Source organism: Euprymna scolopes, chromosome 39 (assembly GCF_053919585.1).
Source record: "Euprymna scolopes isolate OS-2025 chromosome 39, ASM5391958v1, whole genome shotgun sequence".
Taxonomy (NCBI): domain Eukaryota; kingdom Metazoa; phylum Mollusca; class Cephalopoda; order Sepiida; family Sepiolidae; genus Euprymna; species Euprymna scolopes.
The window spans coordinates 77,887,962-77,911,741 of NC_136520.1; the positions used below are offsets into that span (position 1 = coordinate 77,887,962).

A 23,780-nucleotide genomic window follows, 5' to 3' on the forward strand; every position below is an offset into this window, starting at 1 on the left:
CATATATATATATATATATATATATATATATATATATATATATATGTATATATATATATAAATTACGCAGATGTAAATAAATGCGTGTATATATTTTATTCATATTCACATATACATTAAATATAATTACATATATATGTATATATATATGTGTATACGTACCATATATATGTACTAATATGTATACACATGTATATGTGCATGCTTTTATGTGTATGTATACATGTATACAGGGTGTCTCAAAATCATGTTCTCCAATGACCTGTTACATGACGTTTGCGAATCCCATCGCGAATCCCATCGTGTATGTTATCAGCGATTTCTGAACAATAATGGTCATCAATTTGAAAAAGGTTTTATCATTTTTTGCGAATTGCAAGTAAATTGTGAAAGACGCTGTATACATATATGTAGACGTATATATATATATATATATATATATATATATATATATATATATATATATATATATATAGGGTGGGGAAAATAACAGGTGTTTTTGAAATTGCTATTACCTTTTCCTATTATTAGAAAAGCATCAAAAGATACTGTTTTTTCTCTAAAGACATGACATTTTATAATTTAATAATAATTGTTTCTTTTTTGTTTTTTTTTTCATATATTTCAAAATGTAGACAATTAAACGCAAGTTTCCTTTGCATACGAAAGCAACGCGAAAACTGTTCCGTGAGAATTTCGTCGATATTTTAACCTTACACGATATCGGGTAATTCCTCAAAAGACATTCAATTCTAAACTTTTTTTTTGCATGGAGGTCACCACTTATCAAGGCCCAGAAGCCACTCGGGGATAAGGGTTAAACTGGATTCATTCTCCTTGCACAGAAGGCACACTGCAGAAAAAAATTTCCTCCGCACGAAAAACAGTAAGAACCTCACATTATGTTGAGCGCTCTAGGAGTTTAGGAGTTCGAAGCTATCTGCCCAGAAATATTCTGCCGCTGTTTTGCTCCAAAAGCTGCATTTTACGTCAAGTGCTCCACATCCATCCCTATAGATTAGCCACAAAAGCTTCAGCAAGCGAACTATGAGAAGCGGCTTTATTTTGCCCGTCAGACGGAAGAGATGGTAAATGACAATCTTTTAACGAGGGATGAACCCATTGTTATACGGATGGACCAGTTAATCAAAAGAAATGTCGTTATTTGGCTGGAGAAAATCCTAAAAAACTGCATGAAAAGTAACAGTATGGTTTGATTTAAAAGAAACTGAACTGACTGGAACAGACGTAAAAAAACTGGATTTTTTTTTTTTTACTTTTTACATTTTAAATACAGACGATCGATAATTTCTTTCTGTTTGAAGTAAGACGAAGTCGAATTATAATCCAACGCGTGTGGTTTCAGCAGAATGGAGCGACAGCACTGACTGTCAGGAATTCTATGCACGTTCTCTGATAAATTTCAGGCGAACGGCTTATTTCTAGAGTTGCTGAAAATCCATGGCCTCCCGGATCCTCCAACTTGTCCAAATGTTATTTTTTTTAAAGGGATACGTTAAGGAACGTACTTATCAGAAAAAAAATCCACATGACATTGAAGAATTAAAGGAAGAGATTCGTCTTGTAGTTGCTGAAATACAGAGAGACCCGCTGCATAGAGTGGATGCAAACTTTCATGAACACATTCATACCATGCATCACTAAAAATGGACATCACATCCAAGATGTCATATTTTACAGTAAGCTCTTTAAAATGTCAAACCTTTGTGAATAAATTGAAGAAAATATTATTCAATTTTTCATAAAATCTTATATTTCATGATTTTATTGAAAACACCTGTTATTTCTGTTCCACCTTATATAAATGATTAATAAAGTTCAATGAAGTTTTAAAGTCACTTGAAGTGTGAGTACAGTTTTGAGACACTATATATATATATATATATATATATATATATATATATATATATATATATATATAGGCAGCATTTTTCTCTATGGCATATTTCATTAAATAAAATAAGCATTTTTTGTCTATTAATTGTATTTTCCGCCCTTTCCAACTTCTAAATCTTCTGGCGGGAACTGGCTGATGTAATAACAATATTTGTCATAAGTCCGAGTACTTTCCAATTCTTCAGGATTCATCGTAAGGGATAAATTAATCTGATTGGTTTTGAAATGAAGAAAAAAATTATAAATTGTTCAAAACCAGCTTTATATATTGTTCACTCCAATTAGATTAATTTATCCCTGACGGTGAATCCTGAAGAATTGGAAAGTACTCGGACTTATGATAAATATGGTGATTACATCAGGCAGTTCCCGTCAGAAGTGACGACTGTTATTCGGAAGTTGGAAAGGATCCAATATATATATATATATATACTCGGGTTTTTTTATTCAAAAGTAATGGACTAATGAATTCAACGAGGTTGTTAGATAGTGCTCAATAAAAAGAGCTGATAATACTTGTTTATTGTTATATAAACATGGTCACATCCTGCTGCTACAAATAACCACTTGTTTCAATCAAACAACAGATATCATCAGGCAGCGACTTGACTATTCAAAAGTTCAATGAATAATCAGATTAATAATAAGATTATTCATTGAACTTTTGAATAGTCAAGTCGCTGCCTGATGATATCTGTTGTTTGATTGAAACAAGTGGCTATTTGTAGCAGCAGGATGTGACCATGTTTATATAACAATAAACAAATATATATATATGTATATACATATATATATACATATATATATATATATACATGTATGCATATATATATATATATATATATATATATATATATATATAAAATCATGAATTTTGTTTATTCGAATTATATTATTTGGACTACTATTTTTATATTGAATGTTATTTTCATTACGTTTCGAAACATCTGACCTTCTTTAGGTGTACCTTGTCGAATACGGGAATATTATTGTCGAAATTGAGAATCCAGCAGGGGAGAGGAAAGTAGTATAATAATGGAACGCATAAGTAATTCGCGATTGTATTTTGGGTGTCATCGGCACTGAGGATTCGTTACATCGACCGAAGCGTTGTGAAAATAACACTCCAAGTGAGAACAGTAGACCGAAAAATCCAAATAATACGAATAATCAGTCCACATCTCAAAAATTCAAAATTCATACTTCTTTATTAACACACATATAGATACGTACGTATTAACATGCATCGAATTTTATATAATTCATTGTAGATGTTTTTGTATTCACACACACACACACACACACACACACATATATATATATATATATATATATATATATATATATATATATATACGTAGATGTAGATAGATTCGCGTACACATTTTATTAATATTCACGTATGCATAAAATATCATTATATATATATATATATATATATATACTAATATGTATGTATGTATGTATGTATATATATATATATATATATATATATACCCCAAATATATATATATATATACGCCCCCCACAATATATATATATATATATATATATATATATATATATACATGATTAGAATAATGGAAATAGTATTCCGACGAGATAGTGAGATATAATAGGTACAAACTAAGCCACACATGCATCAACGTTTTGTCTTTATTGTAATAAGAAATCTTGCAATAAAGACGAAACCTTGATGGACATATGACTTGGTTTGTTTCTTTTTTTTTATCTTTCTCTCTATATATACATATATATGTATATTTATTTAATGACGCTTATATACCCATATATAAGTAATTAATATGTATGTCATATATATATATATATATATATATATATATATATATATACGTAGATGTAGATAGATGCGTGTACACATTTTATTAATATTCACGTATACATAAAATATCATTATATATATATACTAATATGTATATATGTATGTATGTATGTATGTATGTATGTATGTACGTTTAAAGATATAATCATCAATTCATATTTATTATTTATTTATATCATCGACAATTAGGCCCAAGTCTGTATTTGCCGTAGATCAATTTCCGGAAGGCTGTCCGAAAGCTGGGGTTGAAAATCGTGTATATGATAGGATTCAGTAGGCTATTTAGATAACCCAGCCAAAGAAATACACTCATCATTGTCGGCGGAAAGTAACAATATTCGCCACAGAATGGTCCGATTAAGGCCACCATGAAGAACGGGAGCCAACAGGCTATGAAGCCCCCAGTAATAATGGCGATCACCCGAGCAGCTTTTCGTTCCCGTTTCAGTTCGATTTTCTCCTTCTTTGCACGCTCCCGCTCTCGATGTCGTATTCGCTTGATATTCCCGTTGGCTGCCGTCCGCGAGTGGCCTTTATGTGTTTTCCCGCCGGCTCCACCCCCGCTACCGCCGCTGCTAGCAGAACCCCCTCCGCCGTGGCTGGGGACCAAAAGCTGGTTGAATTGCGTCTCGCATATTCGAGAGCGACCCGATTGCACCAGCTCCTGGTCGTCGGCCACCGTAATCTCTTTTGTCGTTGTTATCGTTATAGTCGCCGTCGTTCTGAAGGTGTCCGAGGTTGATTTCGAAACGCAGCAACTTATATTGCTTATCCTATTTTTTAGCAGCTCGCCTGCTCTACCCCCTCCTTTGTCCTCGACGCCACCACCGGCGTCCTCGCCGGCACCGGCGTCTGCCCCCACAGTCGTACCAGCACCACTCACCGATGCCGGTATCAAAGTTGGGTGTTCTTCGGTTAGTTCCCCCGCGCTATGCATTCGCGAGATTTCATTCATATTCATACACGAGCCATTATAGGCACTGAATCGATCCTGGCTGATGTCACTTCCGGAAGAATTCGGAGACAAATTATTGCCCTCGGTTGCTGTTACCGTAATGGCCGAAATAGGTGGTGGCCGCTGATATCCGTAAAACCCTTTCTTCCGTATCCGTGTGCGGGCCGCCACGTATATTTTAATATTCAACACGAGCATAAGTATCATTGGTAAATAGAAAGCCCCTAACGTTGAGAATATCGTGTAGCCAAGGTCCTGGCTTATCATACAGCGTTTCGTTACGCTCGGGTCGTTGTCGTCCTTCCATCCGAAGAGGGGCGGAATCGAAATCGTCACTGCTACGATCCACACCGTAAGAACCATGACTCCTATCTGTCTGGCGCATCGGCGTCGAATGTAGTCGATGTTGGAGACGGCCCAGTAGCGGTCGAATGCTATGGCTACCAGGTGGAGGATGGACGCAGTGCAGCAGAGAACGTCGAAGCTGATCCACATATCGCAGATGACGCTGCCCAGATTCCAGTCGGCGGTGACCTCATGCACGACGCTGATCGGCATCACGAGTATAGCAACCATCAGGTCGGTGACCGCTAGCGACATAATCAGGTAGTTAGACACGCCACGCAGGCTCTTCTCAAGGAGGATGGCTGCGATGACGAACACGTTGCCAGCTATAGTGGTCACAATCATCATGGAGAGGACTATACAGATAACGATCTTTGCCGGTAATGGGTAGATCTCTGGGCTCGGGACGTCGATGGGGTCTACACTGATTGTAAGATAGCCAGGCGAAATACCTCTTACTGTGCTTTCGTTACCAAACGCATCTATAAAGTCAGTGGTATTTTCCATGTTAATTCATGGTTGCTCGGTTATGTTTTTCCTTCTAGAATCGAAAAGCGTGTTCCGATATCTGCTTCTATTTTTGCGCGAAAGTTTGTTTTGGCGCGAAAGGTTGTTTTGGCGTGAAAGGTTGTTTTGGCGCGAAAACGTACTTTTCGAGTTTTGGTGAAACTCTTGCCGTTTTCGCTTCTTCTTCATAGTAAGAACAAATGTCAAATTTCTATAACTATAATTTAGATATCAACCTGGTTTCTGCTCTCAAGTATAGCCGTTATTGTTAACATTTACTATTTGTTACCTGAACCGGAATTTACTATTTATCTGATGTCATTGAAAGTTTTTCTTTTTGGATTTTATTTTTAAAAGTCATATTTCAAGGAATTAAATTTTACTTATTAAAAACGTATTCAAAATTATTTTGTTACCTTAAATATCTATCGGAATGGTTAAATTACGCTAAATATACATTTGGGATTGTTATATTACATATGCATCGACTTAATAAAGCATATCTTAGAGAAAGTTGCTTCAATACTTCATATATAAAATATAGCAATATAAACTATTATATTAAGTTAAATAAGAATACAAAGAAAAAATCCAGAGACAGATAAACTGAAAATGATAATATGGTGCAATTTATACGTTTTTTATTATTGATAATATTAATAACGTCACAATTATAATTCGTTCGTGTGGCTCGTAGTATAATTTCCCAGTAATATATCAGGTCGTAATGTAATTTATTAGTAATATATCAGGTCATAATATCATTTCTTAGTAATATATCAGGTTGTAATATAATTTCCCAGTAATATATCAGATCATAATATAAGTTCTTAGTAATACATCATACCGTAATATAATTTTTAAGTAATATATCAGGTCGTAATATAATTTCCTAGTAACATATCAGATTATAATATAATTTCCTAGTTATATATCAGATCATAATATAATTTCCTAGTAATATATCAGATCATAATAAAATTTCCCAGTAATATATCAAGTTATAATATAATTTCCCAGTAATATATCAGGTCATAATATAATTTCTTAGTAATATGTCAGGTTGTAATATAATTTCTTAGTAATATATCAGATCATAATATAATTTCCCAGTAAGATATCAGGTCGTAATATAATTTCTTAGTAATTTATCAGGTTGTAGTACAATTTCTTTGTGACATATCAGGTCGTAATACAATGTCTTAGTAATATTCTAGAATATTCAGTCATTGTAATACTATACTGTATTCGATGATGTGAGGTTAATACAAAAGTTGCTAAACATATTCAGTTCATAAATGCAAACTTTTCGTTAGTAAGTGGTTAGTATTTTACTAATTTTATTAAAACTCCTTAAACCGTATAATAATAATTAATTAATTCTCAATACTTTACTGATACCTGAACATTCCCAGAACTTTACCAATACAAGTAAATACTCAGAATTTTATCTCTACAATAAAATACTTAGTACGGTATTGCTAATAATAAATTCCCAGTGTGTTATTGCTACCAGAATACATCCGCTACTTTATCGATAGCTGTAAATTATTTGTACTTCATCAATACTCCTTATTATTAATACTAAATTATGATTATTTCATCAATACTCCTTATTATTAATACTACATTATTATTATTTCATCAATACTCCTTATTATTAATACTAAATTATGATTATTTCATCAATACTCCTTATTAATACTAAATTATGATTATTTATCAATACTCTTTATTAATACTAAATTATGATTATTGCATCAATACTCCTTATTACTAAAACAAAATTATGATTATTTTATCAATACTCCTTATTATTAATACTAAATTATGATTATTTCATCAATACTCCTTATTAATATTAAATTATGATTATTTTATAAATACTCATTATTAATACTAAATTATGATTATTTCATCAATACTCCTTATTAATATTAAATTATGATTATTTTATAAATACTCATTATTAATACTAAATTATGATTATTTCATCAACATTCCTTATTATTTATACTCAATTATCATTACTTATCGCTACTCGAAAATACCCAGTATCTATCGCTCATAGAAAATTTCTAGTACTTTATAACAAGATGGATATAATTAGTATGTTATTCTTTATAATAATTTCTCAGTAACGTTTCGCAAATAAAAACTCCGAAGTACCTGACCGATACAAGTGAATACTTTATGACAATCAGGAAATATCCAGGACAATATCACTAATAATAAATCCTTAGTACCTTTTCTCTCCTAGAAGGTTTGGCTGTCGTGGTTTTATTACAAATTTTATTTTATTGTTTTCAAGAACATAATGGCACCATTGAAAAGAAAAGCTGGCCATTCAGAACAAAATGTTAATTGTGTAGGAAGGAAGTATCGATAACAAGAAGTCAGGAATTCGACCGATTTTATTATATAAACTAGAAGACAGTTCCACAAGAATAAGTAGTTATAAAATATTAATTTTGTGAAATCGAACGTATCAGTGACAAAAATCGGAAAATTCCACTGACCTTATTTTAATATATTGAGACATAGGCACGATTCAGATATATAAATGGCTATTCGGAATAAAATATCGACTTTGTAAAAGCAAACGTATTTGTGACAAAATACAGAATTTCACTGATCTTATTTTATTATTAAATAAACAGGCACATCTCAGATATATAACATGCTATTCTGAATAAAATATCGAGTTTGTAAAAGGGAACGTATCACTGACAAAAATCAAGAATCTGACCGAATTTACTTCATAGTATAGATAAACAGGCGCGACTCAGGTATATAACTGGCTATTCTGAATAAAATATCAATTTTGTAAGAAGGAACGTATGAGTTACAAAAACCGAGAATCTAACCAACTTTACTTTATTTAATAGATAAACAGACACACCCTGGTATGTAACTGGCTATTTTGAATAAAATATTGATTTTGTGCTATTCTTGTTTTTATCTTACGATTAAACTCAATATATACATAAAACATTCATTGTACATCGGAAATACGATTTGAGTGTTAGTGTTACAATGCGTTCTTAATATTTTTTATATAAAGAAGTACTTGTTTAACGTAATCTTTAGCGAAATTCTTGTTTTTTCTCCTTAACTCAGAATAGTAACAGATTGTCTAATTCCTAGCGGATTATGGAAGCTGCATTTCTAAGTGATTATTTTTAGCCTAAAAAAAATGAATAAATAAATCCATTTTGAATAAAACACTTACGAAACCTTTATTTCACTGAGGAATATGAGTGGATCGAAAAATCTAAAAATATATTTTTTTGCACAGTCTTTTTCTTTGCTTAATAAGCGATATACGAAATTTATTTCTAATAAGTTATTGTCATCAGTTATGTAACTTGTTAGAAATTAACATAATAATGCGTTATAATTTCTATTTATAATAAGGTATGTATTAGTTACCTCCCTTGTTAGAGATTATTTTGTATAAGTGAGAAAATAATAACTTTTCCACCTAATAAATAACAATACGCCGTAATTAAGTCTTTTAAATTCGATAATATAACTATTCTGTTTTTAAATAACCATTTTAACGAAATGGCGTTTTATATTTACTAAAATAAAAAAAGTTGTATAAATTCTAGAACTAATCATTCATCGAGTTCATGATAAATTACGAAGTATATCTCAACTCTTTTACAAATAAAGTGATATGGAAGTTACAGTCAGGATTACATGTTTAACGCCATTTTGAAAAGTTTTATAATTGTGAAAACTATTTACATTTGTTTCAGCGTTCATCCCTCCTTTTTATTATCTCTATTTTAGTCTTTCTATTGTCTTTATCTATATTTCTAGTTCATCCCTCTTTCGCTTTCAAAACACGATTTGCTTTCCAATATGTAGATATTCTTTCTATCGTTGCATTTGCGAATTTTCTCTCTCTCTCTGTCTCTCTCTCCCTCCCTCTCAAGATTTATCCCTTCTTTTTAAAAAAAATACTCCTTGTAACTTTAATTTCTTTTTACAAAATCTTTGTTGTGTTTTAATCTTCCTTTTCAAAATCTCTTGGCCAGCTTTCTATAAAACCTTCATGCCGAAAATGATGAATGAGATATATGACACCATGAAATTTACACGAATTCAGCTAATTATTATTATTATTATTATTATTATTATTATTATTATTATTATTATTATTATTATTATTATTATTATATATTGATTATTTATATTTATTTACTATTATTATCGTAATCATTATATTTATTATATTAACTAATGATTTATTTTACTTTGTATTATTCATTTATGTACGATTTTATTTATTATTATTTAATATTATATTATTATATTTTATATTCTTTATTATTTTATGTAATTAATATATGTATTATATAAATTAATGTATTATATTATTTGCTATTATTACATTAATTTATCGTTATATGCATGATTTTATTTATTATTATTTAATATTATATGTATTATTTTAGTTATTATTATATTATTATATGATTATATTTTACTATTATTATAATTGTTATATTATTATATTAACTTAATTATTATTATATTTGCTATTATTTTATTTATTGATTATTATTTAATATTATAGTTTGATTACATTATATTTATTTACTATTAGTTTTGTAATTATTATATTTATTACATTAATTAATAGATATTTTTTAGTATTGTACTTATTATTAAATTTAATATTTGATTATTATATTTATTAACTATTAATATTGTAATTTATATATTTATTGTATTAATATTGTAATTTATATATTTATTGTATTAATCTTAATATTTGCTATTATTGTATTTATTGTTATATTAATTATTAATGTTAATAATAAGATAATTTTTAAGGATATTAAGTGAATTCAAGCAATATCAGAGTATTCTTAACAAAAATCAGTTTCCTCATTATCGCAATTGACGGTCTAGAATTCAACTTTTTCAACCATCGACTTTTATAACGTTACTTTATACTCTGTCATTTTTTGGTAGAATGTTTCTTGCGATTCAATAGTTTTTCATTCGTTCTCCTCTTTCGGATTGAGAATATGCTCTTTTGCATATACATTCACAAAAATATGTGAAAATATATCAATGTTCTATCTCTCTAAATATTCACTGTATTCAAACATATTTTTGATATGTTTCGATTGTTTTTTTGTTTTGTTTTGTATGTGTGTATATGTAAATGTTAGCCATTTTGTATTTCTTTTCTTATTGCATGTTTATTTTCCATTTCATTGCAAGTCCGTGTACATATTTATATAAGTATTTTGTATTCTTTCTATTTTCTTTAGCTTTTCTCTCTTTATTTTCTCTCTGTCTTTTCCTCTTTCTCTTTATTTCTGTCTTGTGTAGATATTCTTTTTGCCTTTCCTTTTTCTTTTAGCTTTTATTGCTCATTTTGTTTTATTCTTTCCCCCTTTGCTATTTTTATACATAAAGCACGCGTCCCATTTATTGTTTTTATTCTCTTAATCCTTCACGTTCATAGAAGAATTTCCCGTTTTTACTTAATTTTGCATTTTCGCTGGAAAAATACGCACTTTATATACATATATATATATATATATATATATATATATATATATATATATATATATATATATGATATTTCAATGTTTCTGTCTACGAAATGGTTATTTTGTAAGTTTATTTATTGTAATTTTCTATATCTTCCAAATATCGCACGTTGAAACGATCTCTGCGTGATGCTGCGAAACAGTGATCTTCTGATGAATATGTATCTCATTGAAGAGCATAAGGGAGGACGAAGCTTGATGCTGTTTTCATCGTAAACAAAAGTATTTTATTTCACAATATATATATATATGCATATATATATATATATATATATATATATATATATATATATATATAATAAACTTTAAAACTTTACTGCAGTTTCCACAGTATTTTCTCTTTTCTCATATTTTTCCTCCCTTTATTATTATTATTATTATTATTATTATTATTATTATTATTTTATAATTACACAAAATAATTCTTCCATGACATCAATTATTGTTCGCTCTTTTCATTTCTTTAAAAAATGTTTAAAATCATCTTCTCACAAAAGTATTTTTTTTGCATGTCACCATCTCAAATATAGACCGCGATTTACTTTCCTCATTTTTATATTTTTATGCAGCAATATCCTGAGAATTCAACAATGCTTCTTCGCCTTCAATAATAGTGGAGCGTTCTCCAAAGAAAACACCGTTTGCAATCCTGATATCTCAATGATCTTAACCCTTCAAGTGATAAAACGCTTCCTGTCAACTTTTATCAAGTTTGTGTTTTGAGGCTGACAAAGCACGCCGGTCAAACGTTCCAACGTCAGGATTCTAAACACTTGAAAATATGGCGAGTAGAGGAAATTTTTTTCTTTTTTATGAAGATCAATATATATATATATATATATATATATATTTACATACGTAACTTTGCTATATTAAAAAACGTTTCTTTGGCTGGTATTTCTGACTGCGTCTGTCATACCATGAACAAATCAACTCATTCGTATGCGAATTGAAATTTAATGCAGTTGAAAATGAAACGTCGTCTAAGATTCGAATATGCGCATAGGAAAAGATTCCGCCTCTAGCCAATGTCGCTTTTCTACAACATTTCCAACGAAAATGTGTACAAAAAATCTTGGTTTGTTATCAATATGCGTTAGGTTCATTCACACTATTTAAACACCTCTCATGCAATTCCGTTCCAAAAATGTCATACGTGTAACATTGTTTAAGTTTTGGACTCTCTTTTGTTTATGTATGTAATGGCGTTCTTAAAAGAAACGGTTACTTATTTTACGGAGCAAGGAAGATATAAACTGTCTTTTTTCCTCTTTTCTTTCTCTTTCTATTTTCTCTTAATCTTTTTATTCAATCTCTCGTTTTCTTCCCCTTTCTCTTCTTTGTCACTTTTTAACGAGTTTTTTCAGACCCTTTTTTGCTGACCACCCTTTTCCTCAAACATCTTTCATCGTTGCTTATAGATTTCGTTCTCTTTTTCTGCGTTATTAAATAAAACAGTTAATTATTATACGGAGTTGGGAAGATAGAAACTTCAAATATACATATTACTTTTACTTAATATATTAATACTGCAATAATAATGTATTTTCTTTGTTTCTTCAACATTCTTTTCTGCTCTTTCTTTCGGTGTATATATGTGGTTGTGCACACACACACACACACACATACATGAATATATATACTCTTTTATATATATTTCTGTTTTTTAAGTACGTATTTAAATTTTTTTCTGTCCCTTGTTTTTCTTTTTTATTATATATTCCTTCCTCTCTTCCTCCACCTGTTCTCTCTGTGTGTCTATTTCTCTCACTTCTTAGAAACACACATCCTTTTTTTTTGGTTGCTTTCTATCTCTGTTTGTGTCTTTTTTAATTTTTATTTTCAGTTAATAACTTCTTTTATGTTTTTGTCATTCTTCATCCGCCATTTTCTTTTCAAAATGTGGCCTTTTTTCGTTTCTGTTTATGTTAATTTGACGTTAGATTCGGCGACGCAGACGATCCCACAAATGGCTGCCGGTCGAAAAACTTGCAAATCATTCATCAGCGATTTACTTTGTTGCCTTTGATGACAAAATCCTGAAAAGACAAAAAAAAAAAAAAAAATTCAAATGAGAACTTTACAAATTAACAAACAAAACTAAAATCAAACTCATTTTCAATGTTTTATATAAACTAGCAGACAACTCACTATGTTATAATAGAACTGTTGTAAACTGATTTCACCCTCTGCTTGTTAAGCGTAACACGAAGCTGTTTGCTTTTCAATAAACGATCAAATCGAGCACTGTAAAAGCGGCGGACAAATGTTTATATAAATAGATATTCGAACTGGCAACTATACACTATATGCTTGTAGGTTCGATCCTTGGTTCCTGGTTACTGCTAATCTATCTACAATGAAGGGCTGCGGAACAGTCTATCTTTTGATGGCTATATATATATATATATATATATATATATATATATATATATATATATATATATATATATATATATATTAATGTTTCAGTGAAATCCAAAATCCAGGGTAACACTTCATCAGACCAAAAAGCATTTTCCACTACTTTATCTTTATTAGCTTCAATATATATTATCTGTTTCACCTCTGCATTAAAGTCCCTTTATATATATATATATATATATATATATATGTATATATATATATATATATATATATATATATATATATATATATATATATATATATATATATATATATACTGTGTTTGCAAAATCAAGACTTTAAAGCAAGGTGTTGATGGCAACGAAAAGTGTATTACATTTTATGTTACAATTGTTTACATTGCCAATTCGACAATTTCAAGCATTATATCGTTTGAAAAATTTTCAAAAACCAGCATTTCTTCAGACTTTATGAATAAACACACTTTTGGCAATGTAGCATTTTTTTAATAGAAAGAAAAAAGAGGGGGGATCCCTAAAAGGAAAAACATTCGAGAAACATTTACTTAGGTTGTGGTTACGGAAAATCCCATTTAAATATTAATGTATCGCCTAATTTTCGTATCCTTATTTAAGATCAGAGTTATGTGAAGTTTCTACGGGTAGCCCTAAGCCATTTAAAGAAGAACAAATTTTTTAAAAATATATCCAATTTGTTGGGTTCCTAAATTCCTTCATTTCCCGATGTTTTCTTTTGTATTTACTGAATATAAGTCTATATATATATATATATATATATATATATATATATATATATATATATATATATATATATATATATTTCGAATCCTGAGTTCGGATGTGTCTAACTAATAAGCCCAAATCAAGGCGAAACTTGAGTCTTGGACTTCCGGTTCGTTGACTGTCATGGCTCTTGTGGGCTGCGAGGTTGTTTGGCTGTGGAATTATATATATATATATATATATATATATATATATATATATATATATATATTGTCCTTTTCTGGAAAAGAATAGGACAAGATATTCTAGTAAAAAATATAATAAATTTATAACTTAAAATATTGCAGCATTAAGAATCTTTTAATAAAATTCAATTTAACATTATATAATCAATTGTTAATGCAGCAATATTTTAAGCTAAAAATTGATTATATTTTTAACAAGAATGTCTTGTCCTTTTCTTTTCCAGTTTCAACAACTAGTCTTTTACTTTCCCAATTTTTAAGCTTAACCATATTATTTTTCATGCTCGCATTTTTCTCTTGTAATCCATGATGATATATAGATTTGTATAAGTACACGATCGATTTCAAATTAAAAGTAACACAGTATTATGTCTGTATTTATTTGTCAGATCTACGTCTGCAGTAAGCGATGGTTTAAAACATGATTCGATTTTATTAAATAATCATTGATTATTAAATTTCATATCAACATCCTTTAGGCAGTTGATAATTTTTCAGCTCGTCATAATATGCAAACATTTGCAGTGCTTCAAATTTGTTGTTATCTTTAGGGAATTTTGGTGTGAGCAGTAATACATGCGTTATATATATATATATATACATATATATATGTGTGTGTGTGTGTACATATATATACACACACGTATATGTATACATATATAGACACACATATATATATGTATACATATATAATGTATACATATATATACACACACATATATATTTATACATATATATGTGTATATATACACACACATATATATATATGTATACATATATATGCACAGATATATATGCATACCTATATATATATGTATACATATATAAGTGTGTGTATGTATATATATATACACACATATATATACACATATATATATGTATACATATATATGCATATATATATATATATATATATATATATATATATATAAACACACATACAGGCGGTCGGTTTCAATCATGGCTTGAGGTAGTTGCCTGTCTAGCCGCAGTGATGAGCTGTGAAACAGCGAAACAGTACTGTATGTGGATGACTATAATGCTCCTAGTCTTGAGTTGAGCATATTGAGAAGTGATACACGAATTATCATTAGCGTATAAAGCGATGCTCTTTGTGTAAACAAATCGAGCTTAGGTATATCGGATGATGTCAAAACATCGTTGATTCACGACTCGCACAGCAGCCGCTGATTAGCGTAATGGTTAGAAGCCTTGACTGTCGTACAGGCGGTCGGGTTTCAATCATAGCTTGAGGTAGTTACCTGTATAGCCGCACTAATGAGCTGTGAAAACGCGGAACAGTACTGTATGTGGATGACTATATATATATATATATATATATATATATATATATATATATATATATATATATATATATACAGTCCTGGTCAAAATCATAAGACCACTTAAGAAAGTAAGCGTTTACATATAATATCGAATTTTGAATCAAACAAATGGTTGAAACCATTTCCAAAAGGGAAAATATTATAAAAAAAATGAATCTGCTTCATTCGAAACCTTAACCCTGAGCTAATAATTATTTTTTAAAAAAACAAACATTTTCACCTGATCAAAATGATAAGACCACTTTAATAAAATCGGCTAGTTTTGTAAAAAGTGAATACGAAAAGCTTTCTATGTTACTAAAAGCAACTTGTTAGTGGATAAAAACATTTTACTAAATTATAAATGGCAAAAGGGAAACCATTATCAGAGTTTGAGAGAGGAAGGATCTTTGAGCTTAATAGGGTTGGACTCTCCAATAGATCCATTGCAAACGAAGTGAATCGTAGTAAAACGGTCATCACAATTTTTTTAAGAAATATGGGCACAAAAAGAGTCAAGGTCGACCAAAAGCAATAACCCCATCACTGGATCGCCGTATGAGCTCAAGTCGATTAAAAAAAACAAACAGCAGCAGATTGTAGCCCCAAAACCATCAGAAGGCATCTGAAAATGAAGGATTTCAATTATTTAAAGTGACTGCAGAAACCACGTCTTCTTGAACAGCACAAAACTAACCGACTTAAATATGCCGCCAAATACCAGACTTGGGATGAAGAGAAGTGGGAAAATGTAATTTTCTCTGATGAGAAAAAGTTTAATCTAGATGGTCCAGATGGATTTCAACACTATTGGCATGATAAAAATTTGCCCAAAGAGACTTTTTCAACTTGGCATAGTGGAGGACGTCTTTAATGATATGGGGTGCTTTCTTGTCAGCTGGAACCCTAAAGTTGCAAGTAGTGAAAGGCCGGCAAACATCATTGTACTTTCAATGCTTGAAAATGCTTTTATCAGGACTGAAGGTCCAAGTCTGTGTGGAAGAAATTGGATTTTCCAGCGATACACACGAGAATAATTTTCTTCAAATAATATAGAATTGTTAGATCATCCAGCATGTTCTCCGGACCTCAATCCCAATTGAAAATCTTTGGGGATGGATGGCAAAAGAAGTGTTCAGGAATGGAACCCAGTATGATTCGATAAAGGAACTTTCGGATTCAGTTTTCAGTACATGGGATAAAATTCCTTCGCAACTGATAAAAACTTAGTCGCAAGCATGCCGAAGAGAATTTTTTAAGTAATTCGTAATAATGGAGGCTATACTTAATACTGAGAGCCTTTTTAGTAATTTATAATTGCCTTTTGTTAGATAAATTATCAGTGCCCTTATCATTTTACGGGCTGTATCAACAGAAAATGTAGACAAACTGCAGATCCTGTGAAAACCATTTGAGACAACTGTAATAAATTTATATTATAAAAATATAAAGAGTTGTTTTAATGGGTCCCCAAATAAGAACAGATGTCTCAATTATATGGTGCTGATCGCTTCATGGTTCGTCACGGAGCAGCGGGAAGATACAGAGAACTCTTCAAGAAAAAGGTATGAAGCATATATTATTCTTCTTACATATGAACTGTAAAAATATCCCGTGTGATAAGTCTGATACAACATGACTCATTTTACACGTCAATATCATGTCCGCTGGCTCACAACATACATACGATTTATACGATTATTATCTGTCGGTTAAAAGAACAATATCTTACATCCACTAGATAACACATGGCACGTTTTAATATATCATCCCCTCCAATATAAACCAATATACAATATATATTGATTTTGGTGCCCGTTGACCAGTTTGCATCGACGATGCGACATCGAAGCTGGGTTGTGAAAAATACAACGTGGAAGCAGGTCCTGAATTTGGAATGGAGATTTCGTGTAAAGAAAAAAAAAGACAAGAAAAACACATAAAACACAATAAAATGTCTGGAAATAAAGAAAAAAGAAAGAATAGAAAAACAGCAATACACACGTACAACCATTTCACGAAGAAAGAAAAGAAAGGCATACAGACAAAAATATGTAAAACTTTATATATAGAAAGTAGTAAGAAAAAATGTTTATCGTATTAGAAATGAGCTCGTTATGAACAGAAGAAAAATATCACTTAATGTAAAAATTAGAAGGAAAAAAAAGAATTACGTTATTCTGTTTAAAACAATGGACCGATGAGGAGAGAGAGAGAGAGAGAGAGAGAGAGAGAGAGAGAGAGAGAGAGAGAGAGAGAGAGAGAGAGAGAGAGAGAGAGAGTAAGAAAATGTAACGGGAGTACGCACACATGAAATTGTTTGGTAATTGTGTCAATTATGATTGAAATATTTACACCGTTTCAGAAGTTTATAGAGGAAATAGCCATCGGTTTGTTGAACTGGTTAAAAAAAAAGAAAAGAAAAAAGAATTGATGCTCTTTTTCAGGTCAGAAGCAATGGACAGTTTCTGTGAATCGTGAACATTGTTTTTCCAGTGTTAACAGCATTTTTGAATATATTTTTTAAGGACTGAAGAAGGTTGTTTTATGTAATTACTTAGAAGTTAATGTTCATTGTTAAAAAATGTGTATTGATGATTTTATATTGTATTATATAATGTATAATTGTTGTTTTCCAGGAGTCTGCAAAATATTAATTTAAAAAAAAAGAAAGAAAAAAAATCAGAAGATTGGATTAAGATAAAATGGTCGGTCTAGTCAAATTAGAATTTTAAAAAGGGAACATGATTAAATTTACGTAGGCGGTTAACTATTTTTTTTCTTTTGAAGAGATTCACAGGACTCTGCAAGGGGGATTTTTTAATAGGTTTTTCGATTATGAAAAATGCTATTTTCGCCGTCTGTATGTAGTTTGATTAAGCTGACCGGTGTGACGGTTGAAAGATCATATTCTTCGCATACAATAAAGACGGGAGTACTGCAGGCCTATGGGCTTAAAAGGCTTGCTGTAGCTGCAACGAGGGTGCGCGATAGAGTGCACCCACATAGATTAAGCTTGCAGATAGGGCCGCTTATGAGCTTCGGCTGATTGAAAATGCCCAATCTTGGGAGTAACAGAACTTCCAATACAAGAGCGGAGGTGTAGTGGTGATGTGGCCACTATGTAGTGAATTTGAAGTAGGAGAAAGAATAAGGAAAGAATAATAAAATAAAGATAGAATATATGCCGCTGATACTGAAGAACTTTAGAAGTAAAATGTTCCCGTATTGTGAATTAAAGTTTTAAAGAATAACGCCTGTATAAAAGAAGTTAGAAATCTGTCGGATGAGATATCGGCAACATTTTCTTTTGAGATGCAATTATGTCCGAGTTGCTTGTGCAAGTAGTAATTCTACTTAGCTCGAAAAATGAGTAATGTTGAGCGGCAAAAACATACTGTTCCTTTTAGACGAGTGTTTTTGCGTCATGTTGCTGGAACAACAGGCAAAGGGAGAAAGACACAAAGAGGAAAAGACGCGCGAAGTCATGTAAGTGATTTAACATCGACGAGACGGAGTCGGGCGACAAGTTGCTTACTTGTGGTAATGCAACTAAACTGGTTTGGATTTCGCGCGCAGTGTCTTTTTATACGCTTCCGGGTGGCTCCTTGCGAACCTGTTTAAAAAAAGATTTTAGAAAAGTGTTTTCTTCGAGCGTTCATTAGACGGAAAGTGGATACCCTATCACGTGTTATTGCACGTCCGCATAAAAAGATAAAGTTTAGTTTTTATTTCCACAGAAGTTGCGTGGGTGGATACGACAAATGTACACGTAACTAAAATATTATTTATCCATCCATTCTAATGTCTCTGGCGTAGCGCTACAGTTGTTTACATTGCACTGTAGAAAATCTACTGTTTGTTTTATAAAATTATTTTTATATATAATGGCTTGAATTAAAGTATAAAATAAAAAAGTCAAGTGTCATGCATCAGTTGTGCTCTAAACAGAAACATTCATTTCAAACGCGCCCCTTTCATACCAGATAACCTACTGCCGATTTTATATGTTGGTCTTTCGGCTTCTGTGGTAATAGCTCTACTCAAATGCGATGTTAGGCGGTGTAAGATGTTAACTTCTTTATCCGATTTTTCGATGATCGGGAACGAAGTCAGCCCTATTGATAAGTTTCCTTTTTATTTTTTTTCTCTGGCTAACTCTTTCCGAAACCTTCACATTTTCCCTATTTTTTTCTTTCTTTATACTCTCATGCACCTTGGTCTATGTATGTTTATCTGTGTGCGTATTATGTACGCATATATGTATGTATTTATGCGAGTGTATGTGTATATTTACCTGAAAGTGTATGTGTATACGTCAGTATATGTGTATATATTTATATGTATGTGTATGTATATATATATATGTATATATGTATATGTGGATATATGTGTATGTGTGTGCATGTATGTGTGTGTGTTTTTCAAAACACATTTTGTTTAAGTGTTAATTTTCTTCATATTACCGTATATATATATATATATGTGTGTGTGTGTATGTGTGTATTTCTCGCACACCTATACCTCTTTTCCTGTCCCTCTCTTCTTCTCTCCCTATATTCGCTTATGTAGACTTGTGCATATATGTATAGCTGTCTCTACGTGTAAATATATGTGCAAACATGTATGTTCATGTGTATTTGTTAGTATAAGTATATGTGTATATAGACATACATTTATGTGTGTATATATGCATATATATGTATATATTTATACATGTGATTATTTGTTTGTATACGTATGTGTATGTACATATTAATATATAAATTAATAAAAAGTAGCGTCTTTAAACGGTTGAATTTGGAAACGACGTTTTCGTTCTTTTTCGAACGAGAAATAGCCGTTGATTTACAAATGAGCATCATATCGTTTCTCCTCTTAACGTCTAATATCCTTTGAATTCGTATTATCTCTTGGAATAAATAATATCGTTAGAATTCAAAAGATTGGACAGCTAAGGCGCGTTTCTTCATTTTTATTTACTGTTTAATTTTTAATTTTTCGTTTATATGTGTATATGTACTGTGTGCATGTATGTATATGCGTACTTATATGTGTATATATTTAAAACTGACCTGGCAACTTGTCATTGGCTATACCTCCTCCTCCTCCTCCTCCTCCTCCTCCTCCTCCTCCTTCCCTTTCCTTTCCCCTTTTCCCCGTGTATGCTCATCACTTTCACTACACCGATGAAGACTGAAGGTTCAGTAGAAATTATGTACTTGTAAAATTTTAAAAAATTTTTTTCATAATATTATTTTGTATTCCTGCACGTCACCAATTGAAAACGAATAAAAAAAACTTATAAGCTTTTATACTTTTCGTATTCTTTTTTATACATTTCCATTCATATATATATATATATATATATATATATATATATATATATATATATATATATATATATATATATATATATATATATATATATATATATATATATATATATATCAAGCAGCCGCCAATAGCGTAATGGTTAGGAGCCTTGACTGCCGTACAAACGGTCGGGTTTCAATCCTGGCTTGAGGTAGTTGCCTGTCTAGCCGCACTGATGAGCTGTGAAACAGCGAAACAGTACTGTATGTGGATGACTATAGTGCTCCTCACCTTGAGTTGAGCATATTGAGAAGTGAAACACGAATTACCATTAGCATATAAGCGACGCTCTTTGTGTAAACAAATCGAGCGGAGGTATTTCAGACGAAATCAGAACATCGTTAAACTCACTACTCGTTCAAGCAGCCGCCAATAGCGTAATGGTTAGGAGCCTTGACTGCCGTACAAACGGTCGGGTTTCAATCCTGGCTTGAGGTAGTTGCCTGTCTAGCCGCACTGATGAGCTGTGAAACAGCGAAACAGTACTGTATGTGGATGACTATATATATATATATATATATATATATATATATATATATATATATATATATATATATATATATACCCAGTTGGAACATATTGCCGGGCCAGGGGTTTAGTCATATACTATTAGAAATATACGAAATATCCTAACTTGTTACAAAACGTGAAACATGTTGGATTCAGCAAAGCATGAAACTCATACATTTTGGTCCATGGAAAGTAAACGGGAAATAACTTTGAGAGATTAAAGGGGAAATAAATCTCATTACTTAAATAAATAAGCTTACTTTCGGTTCTAATCACAACTGTTGTCAGCTATTAATAGTTGCAAATAAATTAAATACAAATTAAATTAAAAATAAAAAAGAAACTAAATTTAAATATTTCTAAAAAGAACAGCTAAAACGATTGTCTCTCAACAAATAATTAATAAAATCGAACTAATTATTCGAATAGATTTTCTTTAATGTAGTATGCAAATGAGGGTACGCATTTGTATAAAAATTTCTTTTGAATAAATAGTATATATAAAGCTTACACTGGAATAAAAGTATTAATATGACCATTTTCAGCATGAAAATTAATTTTTTTTACAAGGAAGTCACCACTTATCAAGGTTCGGAAGCCACTCGGGGATAAGGGTTATTGCGTGTACAGTAATCAATGGGATAATACCGTAGTAATCGTTAGTAATGGAGTTCTGATAAAGTGTCTTACTCAAGGGAGCGGTTCATCAGGAACTTTTTTATGTTGGACTTGGAGACATCCAAGGTGTAGTAAGGTGGGAAACAGGCAAACGGAAAAGAGTTCCACAAACGTGCACTTCTAAGAAAGAAGCTTTGTTCCAGGAATCTACGGTTTGAATTTAGTCTCAGGTAAAGAGTGGGGAAAATTACTGACAGTGGTTTCAGCTAAACGGGTGTTTTTTCGTGAAAGATTGGCGAGGGGGGACCAGAGATTGGAGCTCAGACGAGCACTTGCTATGGAAATAACGATAAAACAACGACAGGCTCTCAACGCCCCTTCTGTGGAAGAGAGATTGCAGGTAAGCGAAAAGGGCACCCCCCACTAAGCCACGAAGTCTATTTTGTACTCTGAAACATTGTACTCTTTGTACATATAAATTACATTGTGAGCAAACGCATAAACAAACAGAGATATGACTTTATAATATATATATATATATATATATATATATATATATATATATATATATATATGTACGTGTGTGTAATGTGTACTATATATATAGCTATTACAGTTAAGCATTGCATTCTGAAATGTACATCAATGAAGATATATATATATATATATATATATATTCAGGCAAACATTATTAAAAACAACAGAGATACCTTGCTTAATGATTCTTTTTGTTCATTTTTTCGATCTTTCGTAAGAGTTTTTTAACTTCAAGATGGAAGGTATTTTTTTTTTACATGGAGTTCACCACTTATCAAGGCCCAATGGCCATTCATGGATAAGGGTTATTGTGTGTACAGTAATCAAAGGGATAGTGTAGCAATAGTATTGGAGAATTGGTAAGGTGTCATTACTTAGAGGGGGGCCGTTCAACAGGAATTTGTTTGTGTTGGACTTGAAAACATCCAGGTTGAAGTCGGGAGGGAAACAGACAAGCGGAACAGAGTTCCACAGGCGTGCAGTTCTAAGAAAGAAGCTTTGTCCATGGTATCTACGTTTTGATTTAGGCACAGATAGGGAGTGGGGAAAATTATTGACGGTGGTTTCAGCTAGTCGGGTGTTTTTTTGAGAAAGATTGGCGAGGGGGGACCAGAAAATGGAGCTCAGACGAGCACCTGCCATGGAAGTAACGATAGAACAATGACAGACTCGCTACGTCTTTTCTGTGGGAAAGAGGTTGCAGGGTAGAGAAAAGGGCATCCCCAACCAAGCTATTTATAAATGTTCCATGGTTCACACGAGCGCTTTCGATTCTTTCTGTAATCATCATCAGGTGAAGATAAAATATTAAAAATAGAAGCGAAATATATAGTTACGAATGATAAAAAGAGTCAATGAAAAGTCGATTAAAATGTTCATTTACGAGTGATAAAAAACTCGATTAAAAATTAGG

General features: G+C 31.2%; 1 long non-coding RNA gene and 1 pseudogene across 3 annotated transcripts in view; both read right to left on the reverse strand.

Annotated features, from left to right (window-relative positions):
• Positions 1-3,792: 3,792 nt before the first annotated feature.
• On the reverse strand, positions 3,793-6,793 carry LOC145263886 (5-hydroxytryptamine receptor pseudogene; annotated as a pseudogene). The gene has a single exon (XR_013864612.1). The product of XR_013864612.1 is annotated as a 5-hydroxytryptamine receptor pseudogene (transcript).
• Positions 6,794-12,447: 5,654 nt separating this feature from the next.
• Positions 12,448-23,780, reverse strand: part of LOC145263887 (uncharacterized) — a 1,009,224-nt gene continuing 997,891 nt past the window's right edge. The window contains exon 6 of one of the 2 annotated variants that reach the window (XR_013864613.1): positions 12,448-13,185. This is a non-coding gene — a long non-coding RNA (uncharacterized LOC145263887). The remainder of the gene's footprint in view (positions 13,186-23,780) is intronic. The other variant, XR_013864614.1, reaches the window with a different exon arrangement.